Consider the following 8,899-nt stretch of genomic DNA (forward strand, 5'->3'; position numbering starts at 1 on the left):
AAGTGGTATGCTGAGACTCCTCCAAACAAAGAGTCAAGGACTGTTTGTGACAGCAAGAAGGGCGAACCCCTGATACAAAGGGAGATGTTTGTGGTCACACAGATTTGGAGAGCATTGTAGCCAAGGAAGGTGTTTGTGTAGCCCTCCATGAATGGTGGCAGTTTATACTTACTTTATTCTAAACTTTTATTTATCCCAGAAGAGGAGGATATTTTAGTTAGTTTTGAAGGCTAAGTTACTCTACAAGCAGAGTGAAACAGAGGCATAGAAGGGGGAAATGAGGCAGTGATAGCCATACACATCATGGTATGGCTATTAGTAAGGGCTGGTAGTTTCTTCTCAGGTGTAAGGTGAATCTGGCAGTACTGGGAATGGGAGAAGCTGCAGAACAAAAATTTAATTTGACTTGTTCTCTCTCACTGTGTCTTTGCAGGTCTTGATCTCATTTATCATCAATCTCACTCCCAGTAAGCATGACTCCACTGAGCTCCCATGGACTGTTGTGGAATTGGTTGGACCTTTTAAACCGCTCAACACTGTTTCCAGGAAAAATTAATTTCCTAATGAGTCAAACTGTCAGATGCAATAGAGAAAATGTTTATAATCTAGTGATACAATTGAGCTGAGATGATACTGAACAGACACAATTTTCTTTGCTGTCTGATGTAAATAGTTGCTTACAAATGAGAAACATACTGTTCTTCAAGTACCTGTCACTGGGACCTCAAGTGTGCCACACTAGAAGGTTTTTTATTTAATACAAGTATCTGTAGGGGCCACGAGTATGCCCTGTGCCTTCTCTTGCTCCCATATGAGGGCATAAAGGGCAGCAAGAGTCCAACCCACTAGGTCTTAGCTTAGGCTAAACCTTTTTAAAATCTTCCATATTCTTCAGTATATTTGACTACATGAACTGATCCAAACTGTCTGTCTCGCCCAAACTCTGCTGATCTGATGCTTCCTTCAACCACACCCCTGTACAGGGTTCCTTATCATGCTAAACTCAAAACCTGAAGGTTTCAAGCCTTGTCCATTCTGTGATGGACTAATTCCCCTGAAGGATGGACACAGTAGGTGTCTCTTTTGCCTTGGAGGACCCATGTATGCTGAGTAGATGCTCAGTTTGTTTGTCCTTCTCTGCTAGAACATGCAAGCTGTGAGACAAGAGGCTAAAACTCCATATTCTGGAACAATCCCTGAAAGTCTCATCAGACCTTAATTAACAAGCTCCAGAATCCTATCAGTGGGTAAAACATCTTAACCCAGCAGGCAACACCTAAGACAGCACCTAGGAAAGATTTGGTACTGCCAATGGATGGTGTTGATGCCTGCAGCACCAAGCTCACCTCAACATCAGTGTCAAAGCCAGCATTGACACCTCCAATATTGAAGCCAGGCACTGAGAGGCTGCTCCAAATATCAAGGAGCCTGAGAAAGGAGCTCAATGTCCTCCCATATATTCAAACACAGCAAAAACTCTGGAAAAGACTCTGCTAAGCTTCATGTGGTGTCAAGGACTGGGGAGGAGGAGGAGGAGTCTGTGACACAGCAGTCTCTGCTGGTACCATTCCTGGCTCCAGTGATGCACCCCTCAGTGTCAACCCTAGCCTTGGTGGAGGGGACTGGGCCTGAATGTGAGCCACCGTTGGTACCAAGATACCTAATGGCACTGGTACTGACTCCGGCACCAAGAGTGCCTTATGTGTTGGCACCACCTCAGAAGAGGTTTGCTCCTCACTGTCACCAGAGCATACATTTTTCCCCATCATCAAATAGAGAATCCTGTCCCCTGAGATTTGCGATCGCACGACCGAGACCAACTTCATCTCTATCATCCTGTCAAGACTGTCACCAGACTGGCCAACCCCCATTGAATCAAACTGTACTCCTACAGCATGTCACCAGGGCCCTACTGGGTAGTGAAGGCCCACCATCACAGGCATCAAGAAGCTGGTCTCCTCCATTGCCATCAGTGCCCCACTGAAGATTCTCTGCTCTTTGTCACTGGATGAGGCAGTGTACTTGGCAGCAATATTAGCACTGGATGACTTTTAAAGTATCCCAAGAGCTCCTTGTGGTGATTGACAAGATTAACTCAAGACTGATATGTTTGTCATACTGAAGAAATCCCACAAGCTGTTCAACATCCTGTCAACTTCTGGTGTAGCCAGGATTGCCCTTCCCATTGATGAGACTCCTTGACCCAGTCAAAGCTATGTGGCAAATGCCACTCACAGTAACACCAACAGCAAAGCAAGTGAAAAAGCACAAGGTTCCCCCTATGGGGTTTGAGTACTTCTGCACTTACCCCAACCCGAGCTCCATATTCATGTCTGCCATACAAGAGAAGTCAACATTGAGCAGAACAACACCTAAGGACAAGGACTCTAAAAGACTTGGGAGGAAGGGTTGCATTCTGCTTTACTGCAGCAGCATTTGGCTAACCACCAGGCTGTGCTGGCCAACTACAGTGTTCTCACATGGGACAGGGTGACACCTTTCCTCATGACAGCAGAGAGAAGCTTAAGGATATAATTAAGGACGGTTAGTGGATGGCCAAAATAGACTTGCAGAGAGGTTATAACCACCACAGTGACCATGCACAGAGCCCTGTGGCTGCAAGCATTAGGCATACTGAGAGAGTTACAGGCCACAGTTGAGGATTTGTTCTTTGAAGTCTCAGAGTTCTTTAGTTTTAAAAGAAAGATGGCATTCTGCACTCACTGAAGGACTCTGTTCACATCCCTGTTCCATACCACAAGTTGTCACGTCTTCAGCAATAGCTGTGAGAGTTCATAGAATATCACACCAAGAAGAGCCCAAGTCGCAGCAGCCTTCCTCTTACTGTGGAACACACCCTGCTCCTTCAACACGGCAACAGATTTTACAAGACCCTCAAGAGCTACATCAGACCCAATCTACAGAGCATAATCTTCAGAAGCTACCTTTTCCCATTCCTCTATGTGTCATCTGCCATGACATCAGACAGGTGGATACTAGAGATTATTGCGCAAGGCTACCTCATCCCTCTTCAGGGAATCTTCTTACAAGAGCTTGCTACAAACAGAATTGTTCTTGTTGCTTTGTCTAGAAGCCATTGAGGAGTTCCCAGTAGAGTTGAGGGAAAGAGGCTTCCATTCCCAGGATATTTTTCTCATTCCAGAGAAGAAAGGGTGTCTTCATTCTATCCTAGACCTGATCATATTCAATAAATATATATGCCATCTCAGGTTCAGGATGATAACACTTGCCTCCATCATTACATGTCTCCAAGCTCAAGACAGGTTTGTGGCTCTGGCTCTTGACTTGCAGGATGAATATTTCCACATAGCCATCCACCTGGCCCACAGGAAGTACCTAAAATACACAGTGTGGCCCAACCATTATAGAGCTCTATCATTCAGACTTTCAGCAGTACTCAGTGTGTTCATGAAATGCTTGGCAATATTGGAAATGTGTTTAAGAAGACAGGAAATCCACATCCACCTATTCCTGGACACCTCGCTGATTAGGGAGGGTCCCAACAGGAGACTGCAACAGCTTTGCAATACATCCTTCCTCTGTTCTCTCAACTAGGACTCCTGGTGAACTATGAGAAGGGATGCCATTCTTGGTCCCTTCCCTGATAACTCTTACCATGAACATTTGAAGGACAGATTGGGGTGCCCACCTGAACTATCAGCGATGCAAAGACACGTCTCAGGACAACCTGAAATCTCACATAACAGCCTTAGCTCCAGGATGTTCATACTGGGCTGCATAATATTCCTGCCAGTTCTATGTAACTCCACGGTGCAAATCCTGATGGACACACATCTGTAATGTGCTCTGTAAACAAGCAAGGAGGTGCTCAATCATCCCTTCTTTGCCAGGTGGCCATTAAGCTGTGGATATGCAGTTATCAACCAGGGATAGCCCCACTAGCTCTACATGTTCCATGGTTACCAACAACCTAGCAGACTTCATGAGTAGACAATGATGACCAACCACATGTGTCACTGCAGAAATCTACCCTAGACCCAATATTCTGTCAGTGGGGGCCTCCATCATAGACTTATTTGTCACAGAGGTCAACACCAAGTATGTTTGTACTTCTGCTCCAGAGGACACGTGAGCCTGGGCTCCCTACCAGACACCTTTTTTCTTCGATAATCTCAAAGATTCCTTCCCCCCCAAGTCCCCAGCTCTCCAGGATAATATCCAAGATCAGACAAGACAAGGCCTCAGTCGTAATTATAGTCCCATACTGGCCAAGACAGTTTTGGCTTGTTACAGTGTTATAGATGTCTGGGTGACCTCCCACTCATCTTTAACCTTGTCCAGACATGCTATCTCATAATCAAGATCAGATACCACACCTAGGCCCACAGTTGCACCTGATGGCTAGGATGTCAGCTGGTTCAGCACTACCGACAGAGACTGCTCCCTACAAGTTAAGGAGATTCTTATCCTTTGTGCCCCACATGGAGGAGGCAGAGAGTGGATGTGCAGTCCCAACAGACACTACTATTAAAGAATCTTGCACTCATGAGGTGTGTGTACACCTTCAGTGGTTATCCACACCTATTACATCTCAAAGAACCACAGTCTCTGTAAGGTAAGTAACACTCAAGTGTTATGCTTAAGGCAATGGAGTTAATCCACACTTACACTGCTATGAAATCAGAATCGGGCACTAGTAGAATAAGCTTTAGACTATGCAGGGACAGTAGGCCTGTCTGCAAAGCCTCACATGGAGTTCTTTTCAGACATCTTTTGCTGCTGTTTTCTTTTGCTGTATTTAAATCTGAAGTACTTTCTATCTCTCTCTTCTGTTCATAAACCCTGAATATGGATCTATTAGGACCTTAGCAAACTTCAAGGTCTGTTCCTTCTGCACTGAGATGAGAATATAATGTTATGTACAGCAATTGGTCATCAGAGACAAGTGAAACAGCACTATTCTAAGCTTTGCATACACAATCACCATAACTCACTGTTACAAAAGAAACAGTTGCTGAGAAATTATTGTGTTGTGTTTCAGCTCTGGCCTATGGGGCACTCATAGGTACACATCTCTGACTCTAAAAACTCTCTTGATTGTCCTTTCCATCACAACCTATGATTTACGGTAATGCTTCACAGTGCAAGGTGAATGTTGCAGAGGGCCTGACCCAATCTGGCTTTGAGCCCTGCCACTGCCTCAGTTTCTTCCCTTGAGCTCTTCAGTTACTGCACTTAGGTTCTCATTTGTCAAACAGTACCCCCTGGGGTCCCGTTTATTAACATATCACAGTTCAATGTAAATTTAAATCAAAACCAGCCTTTTTTCAGCTCAACAGTTCTTAAAGCCCCTTGCTAGACTCAATGGTTCCTAGGACTTTTCTTCCTGTCCCCCAAAGCAAGAAGCTCCAGCCAGGCCTTTCCATCTGGCTGGTGTGGAAAGACCCATCCCAGGGTCCCCTTAACCCTGGGTCTCCTGCAGGAGCCTTCCTGCTCCTTGCAGGTCTCTTGTCCTCTGGTTGAGAAGGCCCCTCTTATAAGAAGCATCACCTATTATCTGAGGATCTGACCTCCAAGCAAACACCCAATGCCTAGCTTCAAAAAGCCATCATCTGGGAAGGCAGTTTAGACCTGGTATGGATGAGTGTAAGCCTGGGGTGGGCAAACTACAGCTCGCAGGCCGGATCCAGCCTGTCAGGGCTTTGGATCCAGCCCACGTAATTGCCACCTCCATGGTACCTCAGGGCTAAGACAGGTTCCATGCCTGCTCTGGCCCCGCACCACTCCCAGAAGCAGCCAGCACCACGTCCCTGTGGCCCCTGGGGGAGAAATGGGGGGGTATTGGGCCCACAGGTGAGGGGAACACGTGGAGCCCTCTGATTCCCGCCCCCCCCCCCGGGCTGCTGGGACATGGTGCTGGCCCCTTCTGGGAGCAGCGCGGGGCCAAGGCAGGCAGGGAGCCTGCCTTAGCCCCACTGCGTGCTGCTGCCACCCCAGAGCCCACCCCCCAAGCCCCTCCTGCACCCCACACCCCAACCCTCTGCCCTGAGCCCTCTGCTGCACCCCTCCTTCATCCCAACCCCTGCCCTGAGCCCCCTCCCGCACTCTGCACCCCAACCCCTACCCTGAGCCCCTGCTGTACCCTCCTGAACTCCAACCTTCTGCCCTGACCCCCTCCACTCTGCACCCCCCTGCACCCTAACCCTCTGCCCTGAGCCCCTTGCTGCACCCTCCTGAACCCAACCCTCTGCCCTGAGCCCCCCCGCACTCTGCACCCCCTCCTGCATCCCAATCCCCTGCCCTGAGCCTCCTTGTACATCCAGCAGCCCTCCTGCACCACACTCCCTTGCCATGAGCCTCTTCCTGCACACCGCACCCCCTCCCACATCCCCTCCCGCACCCCATCCCTCTGCCCCAGCCCTACATTCATGACCCTGCGTGCAATTTCCCCACCCAGATGTGGCCATGGGGCCAAAAAGTTTGCCCATCCCTGGTGTAAGCGCCAAACCCCTTAAAGGGTTATCTCATCCTATGACATATGTAATTTACATTGTGGAGCTGTGTTGATATGTCTAGAGAATGACTCAAAATAAGTACGCAGCTCTACATGCTAACTGCAGAACAATTGTTGAATAAGCAATTCTCATTTGGGGGCATAGTGATAGGAAATACTGTGAAAGATGTTGCATCTTATACAAACTTAACTCATAGCTTCTGTTTCTTCTTTTCTATCTACTTTTAGGATCTGGATTAATTGTTTCATTAACTTACATTCAACTGTGAATATTTGTGCTTTCCATATTTAGGAAGTGAGGAGATTCCAGCCAGGAAAGTGATTGAGGACTGGTAAGTATTGCTGTTCGTTCCTTATCTTCACTCCATCATAGACCTCTCTCAAGGACAATAAAAGACCAGTGGGCTAAACCTCAGCTGGTGTGACTTGCAATTGCACCACCGACTTCAAGTCAATGGAGTTATGACATTTTACACGAGCTAAGGATCTGCCCCCAGTTCTGTCATGCCTCTTTTTTGTGGCTTTGTATTCGAGCAACAGCATCCTCTAGTGAGGAATCAGATGTGACCTTTCCAACTCCTGTTACTCAGGTTAGCCTTGAACAGCAATTCCAACACCCATGACAACAGCCCAAGTGCAAGGTTACTGATGAGTATCCTTTAATCCCCACAGATCCATTTCTCCATCACTTCATTTAGAATCGGTGAATAGCAAACCTTGGTTGTCCCAGCACTCGTCATTCTATAATGTATAAGAAGCATGAATAAAGGAGACAGCACTGGTGCAATGTATTCTTTTTTTATTACATACAGGATACTCTGTGGCAAGAAAGAGGTGGACGTGCTGTCAACTTGAAAAGTGCAAGCAAAGAAACAAAAATCCTTTGTTTCCTAGCCTAGCAGCATTTATATTAACAGATATAGTACATTACAAATTTAAACTACATAAACACACACCATCTAGTAAAACCTAACTAACTGAAACACATTATTGTTCACCTTCATTTACAGCCAAATTAGTTAGGTTTTACTAACTTAAGGGGGGGATGCACAAAGAGTAATTTTAGTGTCTGTTACAATTTTACTATAACAATATAGTTAGCACACTGTCATATATCGTTTTCCTCCTCAAATCAGACTTGCTGCATATTAGACTGTTTTTAAACAGCTTTTGGGGAATAAAATTGGGAAACCAGATCTATTCAAAGTTCTGGGTAAAGGTAATAATTGGAGATATACCAATCTCCTAGAACTGGAAGGGACCTTGAAAGGTCATTGAGTCCAGCCCCCTGCCTTCACTAGCAGGACCAATTTTTGCCCCAAATTCCTAGGTGGCCTTCTCAAGGATTGAACTCACAACCCTGGGTTTAGCAGGCCAATGCTCAAACCACTAAGCTATCCCTCCCCCCATGGGGACTTAACAGTACTGATTCAAGACAGACATAGTGTGGTCAGGTCCTTTACAAGTTTCTTTACATAACCAGTCCAATATGTCTTCATCCCTGATTCACCAATATTGGACCTCTCTTGTACACACGCTGCTATTCATAACAAACTATGAGATGAGGATCCCACATGACTTCTCACAATTAGATTGAAGCCCCCAATATATTTCACTTGAGAGCTCAGGCAGATTTGAATCTTCTGTACTATTGCCCATTTCAGACATTCATGCTACCACCTTCAGACAGCAGCAATGTTTTCAAAAGGAAAAGTGCTCTGGTTCTCAAGAGAGCTCTACTTTTGACATATTAGGTTAATTAACACTGTATCCGGTTTGAAAGGAAGCCTGTTTTATCTCAACTGCAAAGATTATAATGCTGATTGAAACATATCATACTAAATGCTGCATTAGAAGGCAGTTTGTTGGTCTGGTTTATGATTTTAGATTAGGATGTAAAAAGTACTGTGTTCAAGTCCTAGGTGAGCCATCAAGAAGTGAGGCTGTCCTGTTACTTTTATTCTAATTAAAATATAATTGATCCACTTTACTTAATAAAGAAATGAAGGAATCACCACCACCACCACAGTTTCATTCTGCCAGAGTTGAAGCTAACAACAAGGCTGTAATATGATCAGAATTTTAGCCAACATTTTCAATACTTTTACCTTGTCTTCAATGTCACCAGAAGGTGTGATTTTGAGTCAATAGCAGACATTCAACTAAACTGTTGATAGAAGTATAGTGTTATTTTGAGATTCACAGAAATATGTTACGGGTGCTGGGTCATTATAAACCAGATTCAAATTTACACTAATTTGAAATATAAAGCAGTAGTCCTGGATAATTCAAATATTTACAGTGCTTACTGTATTCAGCTGACATATATATTTTGGGCCTGATTGACCCCATTATGTTACTCCAGGAGGTCTATGCCTGTGGCACTCCATTAATTTCAGTAAA

Source organism: Mauremys reevesii, linkage group 7, assembly GCF_016161935.1.
Source record: "Mauremys reevesii isolate NIE-2019 linkage group 7, ASM1616193v1, whole genome shotgun sequence".
Taxonomy (NCBI): domain Eukaryota; kingdom Metazoa; phylum Chordata; order Testudines; family Geoemydidae; genus Mauremys; species Mauremys reevesii.